Source organism: Tachypleus tridentatus, chromosome 10, assembly GCF_004210375.1.
Source record: "Tachypleus tridentatus isolate NWPU-2018 chromosome 10, ASM421037v1, whole genome shotgun sequence".
Taxonomy (NCBI): Eukaryota; Metazoa; Arthropoda; class Merostomata; order Xiphosura; family Limulidae; genus Tachypleus; species Tachypleus tridentatus.
The window spans coordinates 101,005,554-101,025,483 of record NC_134834.1 but is presented as its reverse complement, the minus strand read 5'-3'; the positions used below and the strand labels follow the sequence as shown (position 1 = coordinate 101,025,483).

The window sequence follows — 19,930 nt, the reverse complement described above, 5'->3', positions numbered from 1 at the left end:
ACAGCTAAATAATATATGCTGTTACTATGAATAAACAGTTAAATAATATATGTCGTTACTATGAATAAACAGTTAAATAATATATGTTGTTACTATGAATAAACAGTTAAATAATCATCATAATTTTGGAATGTTACAACACAAATACAAGAAACAAAAATGAGATTTCAACTTATTACAGTTCACACTAGAACAGCTGTTGTGAAGCAACTTCCTATTACAAATGATGCCTCTCCCATCATATACCAGCTAGCTTGAATAGCCCTGGTACTCAGAGAAAGGCCCATTCAGTACTGAACAGATTTAGATTTTTAGTGAAAATTACTTTCTTAATGGATTAACTTATACACTATTTATATTTATTTCCAATTCAAAAAGAATCAACTCTTCAAATTTTACCAAGTTTGGATTACTGTTTTATTATAATCAAGCACAAAGTGTAATAATTGGTTTAAGAGTAGAACACCTGTATTAGAATCCTGCATTCTATGCAACTTCTGTTTACAAGACCAAAGTAACTGTAAACACTAACATTTACAAGTAAAGCAAGTACTTCCATACTGGTAGGTATGATATTAAGACCTTGTTAACCCCATCCTCTGACACCCATGTTAAATGTTATTAAGATGAGTAGACCAATAAATAAAGACAGTGCTGGATAACCAGAGTTCCACATTAAGTCATAATTCCAGGGCTAATCATACAGTATTTCTTTAAATAGTACAATAAGTACAAAATCCATAATCTATCCTTGTATGTTTACTTCCTGAAGTTAATTTGCTAATATTGTGAAACTTGTAACTTATATTCCCATGGTAGAAATTAAAAAGTTACTATAAATTTCTAGTTTCTAAATAATACAAAAGTTAACCTTTATTCTAAGTTTCAGCTTTCTGGTACAATTCAGTTGATGTTGTTACTAGAGACCACCATGTGATATAAAAGTATTTTAGAAAATAAAGGTAAATCTGTAGATGACATTTAAAAAAAATGACATGTAAAATAACAACAAAATAATGTTCTGATAATCAGAAGAAACTAAAATTAAGTTACTTTAATTTAGTTGAAGCCTTCATCTCATTATATATTTTAAAACAAGTTATGATATTTGAAACTTTCTTTCCAGACCTGTCAGCTACAATGGTTGATTGGGCCATTCGTGAAGCAGGACATACAGGGCCTAAACCACCTTCAACAGGCTAAAAACTGCTTTTCAGCAACCCACCCATATGATGGAAATTTTCCAGTTTTTAACTATATGCTTTCCATTGTAAATATGGGTTGCTGAACAACTGCTATGTCAGCCTGGCAAAGCTTACATGTAGTCAACACTGAGCAACCCTACCACAGGTTGGGGTGTTCAAAGTGGGTTCATAAGGGCAGGTACTAGATATATATATTTTTAAATGCTTGACCCTTTAAGTGCATGCTTTTCTCTTTTTTTGTTGTTTTTTTTTCCCCTAATCATATCACACTAAAAAATATCTTCAAGTAATTCAAGTTCAAAGCCAGAATCACTGTCAGCTTGTACAAGTTCAACTGTCTCACAAAACACAAAGTTAGACCAAATATTATCACGTTTGTCAAGAAGTATATTCCTAAACAATGACAAAATCATAACAAACACAATGAATATCATTATAAAATTAGTTTGTTCTTTTTTAACCTATTGAGAAATTCAAAATTAACCTCAACATTTATCATTATAAACTCTTTCAAAAACAGGGTAAAAATATCATGCTAATGGTTGACTAAGTTGACTCTAGAAACATGATCTTACTGAAGAACCTATTTGTGAATATTAGAAAGTTCAGGACCAACCAGGTAAAAATGAAATTAGAATAACAAATATTGTAGCCAGGGCATATGGCCATGTGATACACACACACACAAACCTCAACCATAAATATGAAGGTAAAAGATATACACTTTCTATAAACTATTTAAAACCTCAAACAAAGACCTCTTGGCACATATTTATTACTCTCATGCAAGATATGGTGTTATATCACATCTTAATATGTGCCATCTATAGCTAAACAGCATTTTTTTAGAACTTAAAACATATTTTGGAATATTGTTAAATTTCTCTTTAAATTTGAATAAAACAATTTAGTACAAATAATTAAATGTTATAGTACTACGTTAAAAAAAATGTGAGAACAGACTTTGGTTGGTTAATTTGGTGTTTTGTGGCACAAAGCAGCTAGGCCACACATCCAGTAAAAAGTTAAAATTACATTCAATAAAATTCATAAAAGAAAATTAAGGTAAAACAAAACATAAATAGCATAAAACCAATGTTTACATCTAGTCTACAACGATAACTCTAAGTATCATAACTCGCTAGGAAGGATGGCAGGTAAGTACAAAAAGCACTGTCAGTTACCTAATTTGGCCTTTCAAGTCCTGGTTCTGAGTTATTTGACATTATAGGCCATTTTCTAATTTCAAGTTGAACTAGATGGACTTTGTTTCTTAAAAGGTAGCCACATTAAAAGGTTTGATGTACAAATTAAAAAACTTAAATGGCATTAAAAAGATTAATGGCCTTTAAAAAACTAAAAACATTACCAAGATGGACAGTGTCACCATCACCAATAACACTGTCTAATGTTATGGACAAACCTTGGAACATAACATGTTTAAAATGGTGCCATCGTTGAGAGTCATAACAACAGCAAGAAAGTAAAATGTGGCTAATTGTGACCTGAGTGTTACACAGACTACACACTGGTGTATCAGTTCCAGATAAAAGAAAAGGAGTTAAACAACTGTGACCAATATGTTGTCTAGTTAGAACAACTTCCTCTTTCCGATCCTCAGGAAGCAAGACAGCCAGAGTCCAATAGAGGGTTTTATTTGGAAAAGCTTGTTTTTGTGTTGCTCACTCTAAGTGGACTGCCAGCTGGCACAGAATCGAAGCCTTGAATACAGGACCATAGTCCGTGTATGGATCAAGCATAGGAGTGATAATGCCAGAGCAGATAGATTTAGCTGTGGCGAGCTCTTTCCTGCAAACACCAACGTGACCCAGTATCCAAAAAAACTGGATAGATATTAAAGAGAAATGGGCCAGACAGTTTTGAATATCAGTGAGAACAGGGTGTGAACTAAGCAAGTCAGTATAAACAGTATAGTTTAAGTACTGCTTAGTTTCTACATGATCCAGGGCAAGAGAAATGGCATGCAGTTCAGCAGTGAACACAGAAGCTATAGAGAGGATTCTGCGCACAACCACATAGCCACAACAAACCATGGCAGAGCCCACACAGTCACCTGATTTCAAACCATCTGTATAAATAGGAATGAAAGGATGGTTTAAAAGATGTTCAACAAATAGCAGAAATTATTCCCAATTGGGACTGTCTACTTTTCTCAGATGACTTAAATATAGGTCACATTTGGGGACTGTAATAGGCCATAGTGGGATAGGCTGACCAGTGGATATATCAATGTTATCCAAGGACAGACCCAATTTATCCAACTGCTCCTAGATACGATGGCCAAAAGTAATAGCAGATCATATGTTCTGAAAAAGTATGGCCCAGCCAGAAGGAAAATGCAACCCCAGGTAAGATGCTTTGGTAAGGAATGAAGTTCTGAAGAATACAGTAAAGAGAGCTGCAAATGACAGAGGTGCAAAGAAGGTTCATGAGACTCTATGTATAAGCTCTGAACTAGGGAAGAGCAGAACCAAAGTCCTTGATGATGAATGGGGTCCAGCATCTTTAAGACCAGTGATCCATAGTCGAGTTTCGATCGAATTAGAGCACGAAATATCTTTAGCATAGAACATCAATCCGCTCCCAAGTGGAAGAAGAGAAGACAAGGAGGATGTTTAGTGCTCTTGTACATTTGACTCGTAGCTGCTTGATGTGTGGTACTTTGTCTCAGGGGCCATAGGCAGCATAACTTCACTGATACGGAGCAGGGTGAATACCCTGTTGGTGGCAAGAGTGTATCAAAACAGTTTCAGAGAGAGAGAGAAGTTAAAGTCATTTGCTGTGGTCCACTTCAGCAAATGATTGAAGGCAATCTGTAGCTGCCACTCAATATACCTCACATTCAACGACTGATATGAGATGTGAAAGTGGTGAACATAGAGCCCGTTTGCAACAGTGATGGCATTAATTTTTATACTGAAAAGTGTGACACTCAAAACACAGCCCTGAAGGACTCCAAGTTCCTGTAGAAAAGAACGAGAAAGTGTTGAACCCACACAAACTTAGAATCTCCTGCCAATTAAAAAGGTTTTAATAAAAATTGGCAAATGGCCATGTAACCCATATATATGGAGATCTTGTTAAATGCCATACCTCCATGTTGTATGAATGTCAAAGAATATTGATACAAGATGTTGTCACTTGAGAAAGGCTTCTCTGATTGATGTTTCAAGTCGAATCAAAAGGTCCACAGTGAAGCCCTGTCTTTAGAACCCACACTGGGTGGGCGAGAGGAGATTGTTTGATTTGAGGAATCAAACAAGATGAGCATTAACCATCCTCTATTAGGTCTTACAGAGATAGCTCGTGAAAACAATTGAACAGTAGTTTGAAGGAATCTTGGGATCTCTTCCAGGCTTAGAAAAGGTAGGACAATAGTCTAACACCAGGTATTAGGATAAACATTCTCCTGCCAGATCAGGTTAAAAACAATCAAAAGAATAGTAAGAGAAGCAGGAGATAGATGGTGCAGCATTTCACAGTGTATATCATCAGGTCCAACCAATGAAAGGCCAGTTTGAGTTCCACCAGTATAAAGGGACGATAATAGCCATAGAGACAATCAGCTCAAAAGGAAAGAGGTGACTGCTCTGCCCAAGTTTTGATGGCTAAGAAGGTGGAGGAAGAAGAAGAAGTACTAGATACCCAGCAAAAGCTTTCACCTAGAGTACAGGTGATGCCCTGGGTATCAGGTACTTCCTGGCCATCAGAGAACAAGATCGAGAGGGGACAGAGTTATATTGCCCATTGACCTTTAGAATCTTGTCCCATGTGACTTTGAAACTGGTGGTAGAAGATATGCTAGATGCAAATTTAATCCAAGATTCCTTCTGGCCTTGACATATTACCCACCAAACATATGCACAGGCCCGCTGAAAAGCGATTCATTTCAAGAATATGGGATGTCTACAGAAAGTATCCCAGGCCCGTTTTTGATCCTTCCGTGCCATGTAGCAGGCAGAATTCCACCATAGACAAGGAAATTGTGTAAAACATGTTGAGAATTTAGGAATACATTGAACAGCTGCTTGTATAATACAGTCAGTTACTGCTGCCACACAGTTGTCTATTCATGGCTTACAGATGATGGCAGGATCATGTTCTGCAAGAGCAGTGAAAGAGGGCTAGTTTGTGTGATCCAGCTTCCACTAGGGCACGAGTGTCAGGTGGCATCGACCATATTCAATCTCTCTCAACATTATAGGAAAATAATCACTGCCTTGTGGATTATTATCAACCCTCCATGAAAAATGGAAGAAAATTGAGAGATCAATAGCAGTAAAGGACTGACTAGGTGCATGAAAATAAGTAGAAGAACCAGTATTGAAAAGAGAAAGGCTGTAATCAGAGAGCATGTGCTCTACTAAGTGACCCCTCCCATCAATATCAGCACTGTCCCAGAAAGGATGAGTTCAATTAAAGTCCTCCAGGATTAAAAAGGGAAACAGCAACTGTTCAATGAGAGCATCAAGGTCTGATTCGTCATACATCTCTCCAGGTGACAGAGAGAACAAACAGTGATGGTACGACCCAAGGAATCACAGATAGCTATGACCTCCAAGTGTGTGCTGAGTGGCAAAGACAGGGTGGGCACATGCTGATCAACCAACAGTGCCATCCCTTCATGCGCTCTTTCATCACTCAGCCTGTCATTTCTGTACAAAGAAAACTGCCAAAAGGTAAATGTATTATCAGGTTTCAGAAATGTTTCCTGTAAAAAAAGACATACAGGATGGTAGGAAGCAATCCGTGTTTTGATATTATCCAGATTAGAACATAAACCTCAACAGTTCCATTGCATCAAGATGGCAATTTTTATTTACGTGTAGGCAAATTGGGTGGAGAAACCTTCTGTTTACGACCCATCTTTTTTCCATACTCTCCTTATTTGATAAACCTCCATGGATCCTGCTCTAGGTCAATTGGGCAGGTCTTTGCTGTTGGAAGGAAATTCCAGTGACTGAGGACATGAACAAATGATTGTTTTGAATCTTGGGGTAGAAAAAGATGTATCCGAGAAAATGTCTGTACCATGGAACCAAAGGAAGTGGATCTTGGGATTTGTTAGAATGTACGTAAGGGACAGAGATGGGTGTTGAAGATGATTCAACTTTTTTAACCATGGAGGTCAAGAGATTTACATTTGTTCTGAAAATGATTCTTTTGGAGGCACAGAGAGATCTGTCTGCACTCCCACTGTAGTAGTGGAATGAAGTGCAACAGCATACGTCCGAGATGAAGTGGTGGACAGCAACTTTCAAACCTCAGGATAAGTGATGTTATGAATCGTTTTCAAATGATGCACCTCTTCTTCTTCCAACCATTTAGTGCAAGAATGAAAGTAGGATGGGTGACAGTCATTGCAATTGACACAATGAGGGTCCTATTCACACTCACAGGCATCATGGTCCTTGTCAATGCAACGAGCACATGTCAAGAAACATGTGCATGATGTCTTCAAGTGACCGAACTGCTGACACTGGAAATACTGGATAGAGTTTGGAATGTATGGCCGTACTCTGCAATTAAGATAACCTGCCTTGATGGTGGCAGGTGGACATGGTGACGTAAATGTCAGAATGAGTACATTGGTCGGCATCGTAATTCCATCTTTGTGAGTGGAGATATGCCTCACTGCAAAAACTCCTTGAGTGAAGAAACCAGCAAGAATCTCTGACTCAGGGATGTTCTTCAAATCCTTTTCAACAATAACTCCTCATGATGAATTCAAAGTAGCATAATAGGTATATCCCCAATTGCCTTGGAAAGCAATAGGAGTTCACTGTGTTAAGATGTGGATGTTTCCACCAATATGTCACCAGATCAAACTTTCTTTAATGACTATGGAGTGCCAGCAAGTCCCTGTAGTCCCTTATGAATGAAAAAGGGAGACATTTGCTTTAAAGGTTTGTCTGAAAGAGAACATAGGATAAAAAAATAAGGTATAACAGGTGTTACAGATGTTAAAAATTGCTGCTCAGAATCTTCAAGACATGGTCATTTACCCATGGACTGTTTTTTCAGTATTTTATTTAAGTTTTTATTTGGAGGATCCATAATTAAAAAAAAAAGGAATACTTCAATGTCCACTGACCCCACCCACCATGGAGCCCTAAGAGGGGATGCACAACAATGCCAAACAAGGATACTGCAGCAACTCCATGATTTTGTGAGCACTATACCCAAACACCAACATCAGATACAATGTTCAGAACCCCTGTTGAGAGCATCCAACACTGGTACACGATTGGCCCTAGCCCAGGCGGACCAGCCGACCGACCGAAAGGGGGCCACCACAAGGCTGCCCGTCTACAGGAATTCAAGGCCAAAGTGGTATGTTAGGGTTGGACCCCTCAACCACAAGGATCCTCTCCTCCCCTTCACAAAACACCACACACAGCAAACACATGAATGGATGTTTAGATCCCAGAGGAGGTAAACTGAATTAAAAGTACCTTCCCTGTGAGGTCCCCTCACCATGTACAAAAATCCACACTAAGGGATAAACAGACTTTGAATAGCTTCTCTATAATATTATGAATTTAGTGAATCAGCTTTGCTCACTAACAGAGAGAAATCCTACCAAACACAACAGGGTCAACAGGTTGCTCAACTAGAACACCAAGACCTTTTTTTCCCCATATCACTAAGGTTATTCCCATCACAATTATAATTGAAAGAAACTTGTAACTGAAAGTGTAATATCTTGTCTGCATTACTTTGCATTTATTTTACTTAAAAAGCATTCTACCATTTATTAACCCAATTCATCAAATAATCAGAATCTTTTTGTAAAATAGCAGCAGTCTTCTCACAGTCAACAATGCCAAAAACTCTTAATAATCCATTGAACATTTCATTTGTGTCACTGATATAAATCAGAAGGGGCAAAATTGCTAATGCTGGGTCTGAAGTATCCTTCTCAAAACATTAGTCCAGTCTGACTGAACTACATATGTAACAGACTTTACTTTTTTCCAGCTAACTAGTTTTCTATCCAACATAGTCCTGAAACCTACAGAAAATTTTAACAAGTCTTATCTCTTACCTTGTCAAATGCTTTCTGAAATCCAGATAAACCACATCTACACCATCCCTCATCTACATAAATAACCTCTTTTAAGTCAGAGAATGACAAAAGATTTGTAACACATGATTTTCTCTTGGTGATACCATACTGATTATCCAACAAAATTCTAAACCTTCATAAATGGTTTTGCAAAGCACCTTTTGTCAGACTTTAAAACTTATCCCACCACTTGTGCAAGATTAACAGGCTTCTCATTACAGAGAATTATTATTACTTCAATTAAAATTCTAACATTAACAAAGTTCTAATCCTCTAGACAACATATCCAATCCTTAAACTTTTTTAAAACCCCTGAATATATATTATATAATTCTGATACTTTACCGTTCTTTAAACTTCCCAATATTCTTATCAAGTTCATAATTATTTAAATTAATATGATCACCCTCATTTCCATCTAGTAACTGTTCAGGTTTGAAAGTACTGCTTAAAATTAAATCTTCCTTAGTAAAATGTGTGCATGCCATTCCTACGTTCCCAACTAAAACCCAACCCTTGCCTTTGTCATACCTTACAAATTGTAAACATTTAACATTTAGACAACTTGTAAGAACTGTACTCCAGTAACACATAATCAACACTACATTACTTATTCTCAGAGTACACCCAAACAGTCTACTGACAACATTGTGTTAAACCTAACATCAGTTGAATATAGTGCTATTTTATCACTACTTTATAGCTTCATAAAGTAATTAAATTTACCTTAAAAATTGAAAAAAGGTCTAATCTTCAGATTTGTATATAAACATATCAGTAATACAATTTATTTTGCTTGTTTTGCAACTTACCAATAATTAAATAACATAAACTTAAATTATATTTTAAAAATTAAAAGTTATAGCTTCAGTAACAGCATTTAAGTTTTAATACACTCAGTCTAGCAAGCTATAGATTAACATTAAAATAATATTATTAAACTGTAGTTAAATCTAACCTTGTTTTCTTTACTTTTCACGGACATTTACAAGTTACATATTTTACTTTTATACTTAAACCACGACACAATAAATTTATCAGGTATTAAAAGAATTATTAAACGAATACTTAAAAAGTACGACGAAACGTCATTTATGCCACCAATTAAGCCAACACAAATTGTATTGCTAGGTTAGGGTTATGCCTAGTATACCATGATACTGTCCGAGTACGCTCTAGCCTAGCATGGTAGTAATACAATACCAGTATTACTGGCATCGTATGTTTCCTCAAACCAATGAGTCACAAATTTTTGAGATCAGAATTTTTTACTTAATAAGTTCGGATTATTAAAGCTTTTATTTACTTATAAATACATACCAATCCAAAGAGATAAAGTCGTCATATAAAACTTGTACAATGTCGAAACAAAAATTGCCAACGTTCCAAAATCGAGGAAAGAATACTGATAAAAATTAACCAGCCTCGCTGCAAAACGTAACACTAACCCGTGAACAACATTCGGAACACCTGAAAAAAAAAAAAAAAAATAATTATGTAAAAGAATCACAAATAAAATATTTTTTTACATACGCAAACACGACACTTTGTGCAATCTTATCTTAAATATGTTATATTATAAATAATTATTCATCCCTATTAACATTCACATCTCACCAATTATTTTTCCATAGGATAATAATAGAAACAATGTATTCGCCTACTGCGCATCTGCATTGGACGGTATTAAAATAAATCCCAAATTGTTTTAACTGTAAGCTTCAAAATGTTATTTTTACGTCGAAAGTATACGAAACAATGAGAAACAATAGGAATTTCAGCACCAACGCTGTTGAAGTCATTAATTTAACAAGATAACGTTATGATCACTTTTACGTTTATACTCTACAATTAATGTTGTTCTAAGTTTTATTTTCCATTTTTTACTACGGATGTTGGTTAAACGGCAAATGGCTTTAAGAATGAAATACTTCTGTAGACGTATGTTTAAGAAGCCTCAAATGAAATGTCACGAAAAGTTAGTATATTCGGGGAATATCGAAACACAAAACTAGATCATAAACATGAAAAATCAGAGTTTTGCTTTCAATGAGCAGTAGTAAATGAATGATTATTGAGTTGACAGAGTGTCAAACGACCAATTTAATTTAGTGAAGACTTAGCTTTAGTGCAGTATTTGGGTCAGTTACTGTGCATATCCAGTTGAGGACCATATTGTATTTAGTCGCTTTGAAACTCTAATCAATACTACAGTTCCATTGACCTCACTTCTCGGGTGATTCAAAATTGAAGTGACCTTCTTGGAGGTTTGAAACACCCCCCTCTCCCCATGTAATTACATGAGTTGTAATTCCGGCACTTATCCATCGAGTTAATCGATTAGCCATGAAACTAAACAAGTACTTTTATTTTTACGTTAGGCATTAGCAGCATTGACGAAGTACTAGTGTTATATATAGCTTAAGTACTTAGGTCTACAACAAGTAAAAACAGTGTACATTTGAAAGTAACTTACAGAAATGTTAATAAATAAATATGTTAATTTTAATCATTAAGTAGTAAGTCCATATTTAGCTTTATTTTCACCTAATAATTTAAAAGAACTAGCTCAAAGAAAGAACAACATCATAACTATATAAATATAGTACTGTGGTATCACTGGTATGCAGTTACCAAGTATCCATCATTTATTATTACATACTTCATATTTAGATTTCTTAAAATTTTACTACACACCTAATTCAGAACATGCTAAATCACGTTGAAGTCTTGTACTAATTCACCCCTGGGTTTTACCTTCTGTATCAGATTCTATTCATAGAAATTATTTACTGTTTGATGGCAGTTGTATTCTGCCCTACTTAAATGTGTGTGTGATTATATATATATATGGAACTACTCTTATGAGTGTCAAAAACAAGAGAGGGTAGAGTGCTGAAATGTTTAATATTTTTGTATTTTACAGTTGTGTTATCATTTAAAACTTATAAATTCATTTGAATGTATTATAATGCCATTAGGTAATCTAAAGCAGATCTACATTTTTATTATGGTTTTATGCTCTATGTTTGTTAACTATATCAGTAATCTGGTTATCTTCCTTGTAAACTTGGATAACATGTTAGTACCATTAACAGTGAATGCAGTGACATGTTGAGTAATATTTCCTTTAAAGCATCATGAATTATCACTGTTGACACTAAAATGGTTGTGACTTGTAAATTTTGAAATGTATATATAGTTACTTACCTCTGTACAGAAAACAAAAAGAGTTTATAACTAGCACCATTGTTAAAATGTTCTGTGCATGCACAAAGCCTTTGAACAAAACTCCCACCATTAGGCATAATAAATACATTTTCAGTTAAGGAAAATATTAACTTCAGATGCCACTCATCTCTGCATGTAACAAACATTTACCATCTTACATTAAAATGGTGGTAAAAAGACTGACTTTATTTCATTATTGTGAAAGAAAGAACATTGATAGCTACTCTGTTCTTATTGTTAATAAAGTAAAAACATTATTAGTATGCTATTTATATTGTTGAGTAAGTTGCTATCTGCTTTTTTCTGAGAATTATATTGTCTGAAAGGGAAATCTCACAAAGTCTGTCACTACTATGGAAAAGCATAGCTATTGGGTACTTCACACAGATGGACACTGTAGAAGTGCAAGTGACACAAACATTCTAGAGTCTTGAGCTTGCCTTCAACCTCAACTGTGCTTTCCAAAGCCTTTGCATCTTGCTTCCAGCATTACGTTTACAGTGTACACTCTATTGTGTTCTTACTAAACTGTTACTAACAAATGTTAAGAATACATCCACAAATCTTTGTTATTTGGAGATATTTCAATCTGCATGATAAAAAATATTTCATGTAAAAGATAAAACAATTGGTACACTAAGTTTATATTTGTTATGATTAGAGGTGATGTTTCTGAATTTCATGTTTCACAGATTATTTCATCTCACTCACATTTTAGTTTTAATTAACTGAAATATTATTGGCCAAATTTTTGCAAAACACAAAAAAACTTTGTTTTACTGTGACTTGAGGCTATCTATTACCTAGTAAATGTCTCAATATAAAAACTGACACATCCTTGTACCTATGTTAATGCAAGCAACAGGCCCTTGTTTTTTCAAATGATGCCTGTCAGGCCAATTAACTTCACACTTGAAAGTCTTAATCAGATTCTCATGTTATTATTCATAGTATCCTGCATCACCACCCAGAATCTCAGAATGAAAATGTTGCTGAAGATTTTTACTTGACAATCTTTCAACTTCATGACTATCCTGCCTGTTATATAAGTGGTGACTGTACAATGTAATGCATATATGATATATCACATTTCCACCCAGGGGCTCCGACAACAAGGGTAACTGACAACTTTCTATTGTTGATGGCATGATGAAATGACCATCCTAGATAGTCTGACAGATATTTCAAGCCATAATAATCTGGAAGTAGTTGTCAGTGACCCAGGTTACCATTGGAGCTTTTCTGCACCTCTTCAGCCACTTCCTTATGCGACTCAAAAAACAACCAGTTAAGTACTTACACCTTTCTCCTCTTCATCAACTGAGCTGAGATTCTTAATAACATAGTCTTCCTCAATGAAGAACTAGAATTCTTGATCAAGTCAGAGCATGAGAAGTCCCTCCATAACATATTGTTACAGTTTATCCATACGCTTGATGCAAGTTTTCATGTCCCTTCAACACTAGATCTCACATGACTTGTCTGAGTATTATTTTATACCAATTCAACTAGAGTCAAGTAGCTTCCATCCTGGTGCCATGTACCACTGGTAGACCCATTTTCCATGCTAGAAATCCTCTGTTTGATTGTCTTATCATGGTGTCACTTTTGGCTGCTTTTCCTAATTATTGGAATGTAAATTTGTGTTAATTGGCCAATGCTGCTCATGACCACACTGTATAGACTTGTGAAACTAGGAGGAAGGGTATAAATCATATCTACAGGGAACATAAGTTTCTTCCTGAAAATGAGTATTTTTAGGCAAACAACCAGTTGACCTCTGATCTCTTGTTTAATATGCTCTGATGATGTGCTGCAAGTGTTCCATCAGTTTGATCGGAATTAACAAACTTTGTAAGCATCATACTGACAATCTGTACCAAACTTTGCAAACATCATACTGACAAGCTGTACCAAACTTTGCAAGCATCATACTGATAATCTGTACCAAACTTTGTAAGCATCATACTGACAATCTGTACCACCCGTTTCACCAAACCATTTAGATGAAAAAGTAAACTACACATCTTTTCCACACATAACATCATGCAGGAATTATAAAATAATGACTTCAAATCCTGGGTGGAAGACCATTAATGACAGCATGGATTGATTCCCATGTTGATAAAAAAAAAAGAAATAAGACACCATTGTGAGCTTGTAACTGTTCATACAAGTGTGTGTTTACACTCACTTCTTCAACCTGTGGTAGTGAAACACTTACTGCATAACAAAAGTGCTCTTTATAGTTGTTGATCTCTTAACTGCTCTTCTCAAAACAAGTGAGGAGTGAGTTTTAGCAACCATTCATAGTTTGAATCTTCTACTGAGTAGTTGTGCACTTTGACAACTGAAATGGCTTTTTCTCATATTGGTGTCCTGGGTCAAGACATTGGATAGAAAGATACAATTCCACCATGCAATGAAATAGCCTATCTGCATTTAGATGTTATACTCTTGGATGATACTGTATGACCATGTTATATTCTTGCAGTATTATTATCCAATGTGCATTTATATCTTCTCAATGTGTAAGGTTCATAATGCACTTCAGTGAAGCACGATCCAATTAAGAATGAACTTCTTGCTATAAAGTAGTATTGCTCAATGATGCTCAGTCCATTATAGAGACTCAACTTCAAAGGGAGAACTTCATCTATCTTTCTGGGTACATCATCATGTGTCAATGCTTCATTCCAGGCTTACAAATGCACCGTGGTAGCTGCCAAGAACCAATGCAGCAATAGTAACAGCCCAAGACCAAAGAGAGGCTTTCCCCTATATCTGACCATCCTAATTGCAGTCAGCCCTGCATCAACTGCCAACTCATCATACTCCAGGTTATATGCTCATCATTCTGTAGAAAATGCCTAATCAGAGACACATTGGTACTTACTGGAATATTAACAAGTCCAATTATTCACCATTTTATGGATACCATGACAACTTTGAAATTATGATATTTTAATAATAGCACCAAAATTTCACATTCCCTTCCATGCATGTATGTATTCAGAAGGGGTTTGGACCAAATCTTCTACTTTTGTAATGTAAAAATTAGCTTATATGGTTATAGTGTAGCTATTTATAGTAGTTAATGGTTTCTATATATCCTACATTTTTCTAATGAATTGGTAGCAGCTTTTGTTCAAATAGTCACATGCAGTGGCTTCTAGTGACACATTGTGATGTTTATGTGATTGCTCATCATTTTCCTTCTATCAGTTAAGTAATTACCCGAGATGTATACAAACCAAAAAAGACTTAGTTTTAATACATAATCATTATGACACTGCTTTAACCACTAAAACTAGGTGCAAGTTTGTGGAAAAGCGTCCCAGAAGAATGGAGCACGCTAAAATGATAGTTCAGTAGTGCATATGTGTATGTATATGATAGCCAATGATTAAAACAGTTAATATACTTTTGTTGAACATAGTTGTTTAAATTAATAATTTAACAGTTAATAACCACTCTGCATGTTGATAGTACAGTACTTTACTACAAAAAAACACGTATATTAATGCTAATATAAGTATCTCCCTATGCAGTGTTATCACAGAATCATGATTTGTTCACTTTTCACTGTATATTTGTGGATCTTATCTGAACAGCAATACAGTTGTTTAAGTTACAATTCTGGTAAAATTGTTTCCAGAGTTAATCTCATAGTTCCTACTGTTTTGTTTTGTTTTGGGATGAGGGGAGCATGCTCCCAAACCCCTGCAGCTTTAACATGATTTTCATGTTGATTGTGCTTCACACAATATATGTTGACTTTTGATCTGAAGAATTTTTACCACCCTTTCAAACCTTTTGCATACAGGCCTCTATTTTATTCTGTGACATTTTCTAGCCTGTAGAGTAGTCTATTAGGGTCTACTAACTGGAGGTATGGAGCACACTTCTACCTCAACTCAAGTTGACTTTAAATGAGATACCAGCAGAAAGGTAAACTTGTATCATGAATATCTTACCAAGCTCTAAAGTTCTCGAGGAAAGCTTGGCCTTGCATGTAGAAACAAATAGTACACAAAAAGCCAGATTAGTATCCAACAAGACATTTGTTTACAGGTTTGTAGTGTCTAGTGAGAACAGGGCATGGCAGCACTAGGTGTATTGTAATTCACTGACAAGACAAACAAATATGCTATTTTTTCTCAATAGATATGGTATGGCATAGCACTTGGGCATTTGTCTTTTTCAGATTGACAAAACTGAGATTAATTATCAGTTTCTGCTGATGTTAGAACATCTGGTTGATAATAAGGAATATTCCTATCAAAGAAATCATACCACAAATTCTGGAACATGAGTCTCAAAATCCTGTAGTTTGATTAAGAGAAGAAATCACAGTAATGTAAAAATATATAATGATTAATATCACAAGATTCAAATGAAATCAATTTAAAATTTTGTATTTTTCTTTCTTGAAATCAACAAAGTGAAAAAAAAATAGTAAGAAAGATAACATTCAGAATGGTGATTAAAATATAAAGATAATATACATAAAAAATTTGAAATTACTGATGAAAAAATAACATGATTGAACACTGTAGTGATAGCTAGGAAAATAGCTTTTTGTACCCAAATTACTTAAGAAAAGTATTGCACATGGAGGAGTGTATTTAATGCTGATTGCATTGTATGCATGTATATCATATGTTTAATACCTGTTTTATTCATATATACATATAACTTAAGTTTTTTTGTTTATTTAGTGTTGATGGAGTTATAGCATAAACACATGGTTCAGAAATTCAATATGATTTTATTATTCTAGTGGCATTGTTTCTTTGTATTCTATAGTGGCTAATGTCTCTTCAGCCCAAGAGGATATTGCAGTTGTATATAGCATTCAAGTTAGAAGGATCAACTTTATAATATTCTCTGCTGACTGAGTTGATTGAATGTAATAGCTAACCAATGCTGTGAGAGCCAAAGGTCAAAAGATGACACTGTCATATGCATAAAAAAAATAAAAAATAAATAGAGATGATATCTTGATTCCAGGTACCTTCTCAAGAGGTACACCAAGGTTATTCTGCTTATTGCAATAGTTCCCTAGGGATAAGTCCCAAAAATAAAGGCATGTGATTAATCATAGTTTAGTAAAAGTGACAATTTTTTCAGTGCACAAATATATACTTCATTTTCTTTTTGATTGTCAAATAAAGATTTTTTTTTCTCATTTTTACCAAATTTATCCACTCTTGTTATTTTACAAACATTAGGAAGGTTCACTTTAAGTCCTCTAATCAGAATCTCTCTCCTTATTTCCTGACTGAGACTGTAGTTACTATTGGATCCATCTATCTGATATTTCTTAATAAATCATTAGTTTTTACTTGAAAACACCACATACAGACCCTAGTGTAAATTATCACATGTAAGAGTGTAAGTTTTGTTCAAAGATCTGGTGCATGTGCAAAGAATTAACAAACATTTCTTAGTAGTGAATAAAATAATGATTATGTAAGCAATATTTCCAGAGCTGCTATTTCAAATGTATGTTGTGAAAGGTTAGAAAATATGCAAAGAGGTATTCAAAAATAATTGTTCATTGAATGAACAACATCAGTTTTAATTACAGTTTTCCTATAATGGTTATTGGATACATAAAATTTAATCCAACTGGTCATATTTTATTAAAGTAATTAAGCTACATGAGCATAATCTTATCAGAATGGAGTATACTTCCAGATTTTGGCTAAAATTACCATTAATAGAAAGGGCACTGAACTGTAAATTTAGTGCAACATAATTATTGTACAGTAGGTTTTTGTGATTTAGCATATAATATTATTTCAGTTTAACACTAAATAATCCCAGGAGTACAGAACTAGATGAACTAAACAAATCAGAATATGAAATAAAAATATCAATATAACTGAACATAATATAATGAAAATTGTGCATAATGAGATGTAAAATATGAAACACTGGTTTTGGCAATGATAGTAGAGAGCTGTCTTCATAAAGAATATGACTTTTAGCCAAGCCCATGGCAGTGCTATTAAACATTTTACAGAAGACTAGCTCTGTTGTCCAAGTCTTCTTGCTTGTTTTTCTAAAACACTTTGGGCAAAGAAAGATGTGGATAATTTTCATCTAGATTTGAAAACATATTGCATGAAGCAGTGTACAGGAATTCTTTTCTTGCTTGTAGGTAAAGGCTCTTCCTAGCTGAAGATGGTTACCTGAATGACCAATGAATGTTTTCATTGTTGATGCAGATCTAAAGTACTAGCTCAAGTGTACGCTGATACTGGGATGTTTTTCACCTCCATCAGTTCTGCTAAAAGATTTCAAGTAGCTCCAGCACTAATCCTTTTGAGGTTCATTAATCCAGAGCTTGTATACCTAAACTTAAAAACAGGAAGAGTGGAAATGCATTTCATTCTATGGAAACAAGGTACAACCTCAAGTATCTGTTTAGTCCATAGTATTTTCTCAACTAACAAATCCCGATTTTGACTCCATGTCTATAGTGCTTATTAGTTTTAGTAGAGGCAAAACAGGGATTTGTAATGTGGGAAAATAATGTAAATTCTATTTCCAGCCTTGTTTGTTCTTTACAAGTCCCTAGTTGTTCAGCCGACTGCTTTGAGTAAATCAGTGTATACATGTAAACCAGCAAGGCACTATACATATAGTTGTGTAGTGTTATGATGACATCACAACTGCAAAACATGGTACTTAGGCAACAAAAGCCATCATGTACAACAATAATGAGATAATTTTGAGCAAATTACTGAAAGATGTGTCTTGTCTTCCACATGGTCAATTTGGTCTACAAATCATTGTCATCTGAACAGGAGAAATGAGATTTGAAAAATCCATATTGTATTCATCCACAGTATGAATCTCCTCCACAGAAAGCATGATTCTAAAAACATCTTTCTTGGCCTGTTTTTGATTATTCAAATATATTTTGCTACAAAACCAGAAACATTATGTAATAAAAAAAACACATTGTGGGAGTTCTAACAAAGGACGAAAAACATATTTTATGTGTGACATTCATTAACACTATAGAATCTTTTTAAGATTGTAATGTTTCCCAAGAACACAGTCGGCAATTTTGTGATTAATGATGTTGTTTTTGACGCAAAAATACACAAAGGGTTATTAATATTTTAGCATTTTAGGAATGGAAACTTTCTGCACATGAAATGTTAGACAAGTTATGGAATGTATTTAGATTATTAACTAATGTTAGGAATGGTTCTTAGAAGTAAGGTCACATTATAGAAAGGCTTGTAAAATAGCTAATTTGTTTGAAGGAGAATATTCATATATTGACACTACATTTTATAAATCCTATTGACATTAAATTTTACAATTTAACTTTAGTGATGTCCAGCATAACGGAAAATATATTGCACATCTTTAAAGTGAAGTTCCACCCTAATTCTTCCATCAACTCCAGAGAGCACAACCATTTTACAGAGAGCACAACTGTGTTTTACTTTAATTCTTCAACGAATTAGTACTTTAGAAAAGTTGCTACCATGTTCCACTCTAAATTTTTCACCAATACATACCCTATGGAAACTGCTATTATGTTCATGTAAAATTCTTAAAATACCAGTATTTTGCTTTTAATACAAATGTCATATATCCTTCTCGATAGCTTTTAAAAAGTTTAAAAATACCAACAAAACCAGCACTGTCAGCTTTAGAGTTGATAGTTATGACACTCATGTGTAATCATAATTTCCTGTGGGTTTCTACTCAATAAGTCAGTGTTATACCTCTCTTACTTCAAGCTTTAGCTCACTAAGAAGTACATTTTGATTCTCTCCACCAAATAATAAGCTAAAAAATTGTTTGCTGAATTTCAAACAAAGTTACTTGGGGGATATCTGCTCTAACCATTCTTAATTTTGAAGAGATAGACGATACAAATAATACCACTCACTGGCAAATCTTGGGATACTGTTCTCATACCATATGATCTGAAATGACTGTCAATCTTATAACTCATCTGTAGCCTCAAACTGTGAACTGAATTTTGATTTTGGTGTGATGACTGAGCAAAAGCCATAAAATAATTGCCTGCACTTGTACCAAACTTATGATACTTCACACTTCTAAATTAAAATGTGATTTACTGTCTAATCATTGTATATATATATACATGATGCTAATTTATTAGACAGTAAATCATATTTTAATATATATATGTTTCAAACAGAAACTCAGATGACACTTCAACTTCTACCTACTAGTGTTTCTTGATGCTTAAATTACAATTTATAGTTTCTCAAAAAGAATTTAAGTCAGCAGTTGGTGATCTTAATATGCCATAGTACAGGGTGCAACTTACAGAGAAGAAGTGATTTTTGTAAAAATTGATAACCCAATTTTATGTGAATATGAAACACAAACTTACGAATTC

The 19,930-nt window shown here is 34.4% G+C and overlaps 1 protein-coding gene across 4 annotated transcripts in view; it reads right to left on the bottom strand.

Annotated features, from left to right (window-relative positions):
* LOC143229964 (eukaryotic translation initiation factor 5-like) overlaps positions 1-10,046 on the bottom strand; it is an 80,722-nt gene extending 70,676 nt beyond the window's left edge. For 2 of the 4 annotated variants that reach the window (XM_076462859.1, XM_076462856.1), the window contains exons 1-2: positions 9,913-10,046; positions 9,616-9,765 (exon numbers count right to left, since the gene is read on the bottom strand). The gene's annotated coding sequence lies outside the window, so the exon portion shown is untranslated. Of the gene's footprint in view, positions 1-8,274; positions 8,328-9,253; positions 9,509-9,615; positions 9,766-9,912 lie in introns of those variants that run through there. The other 2 variants (XM_076462858.1, XM_076462857.1) reach the window with 2 other exon arrangements.
* Between the last annotated feature and the right edge of the window lie 9,884 nt (positions 10,047-19,930).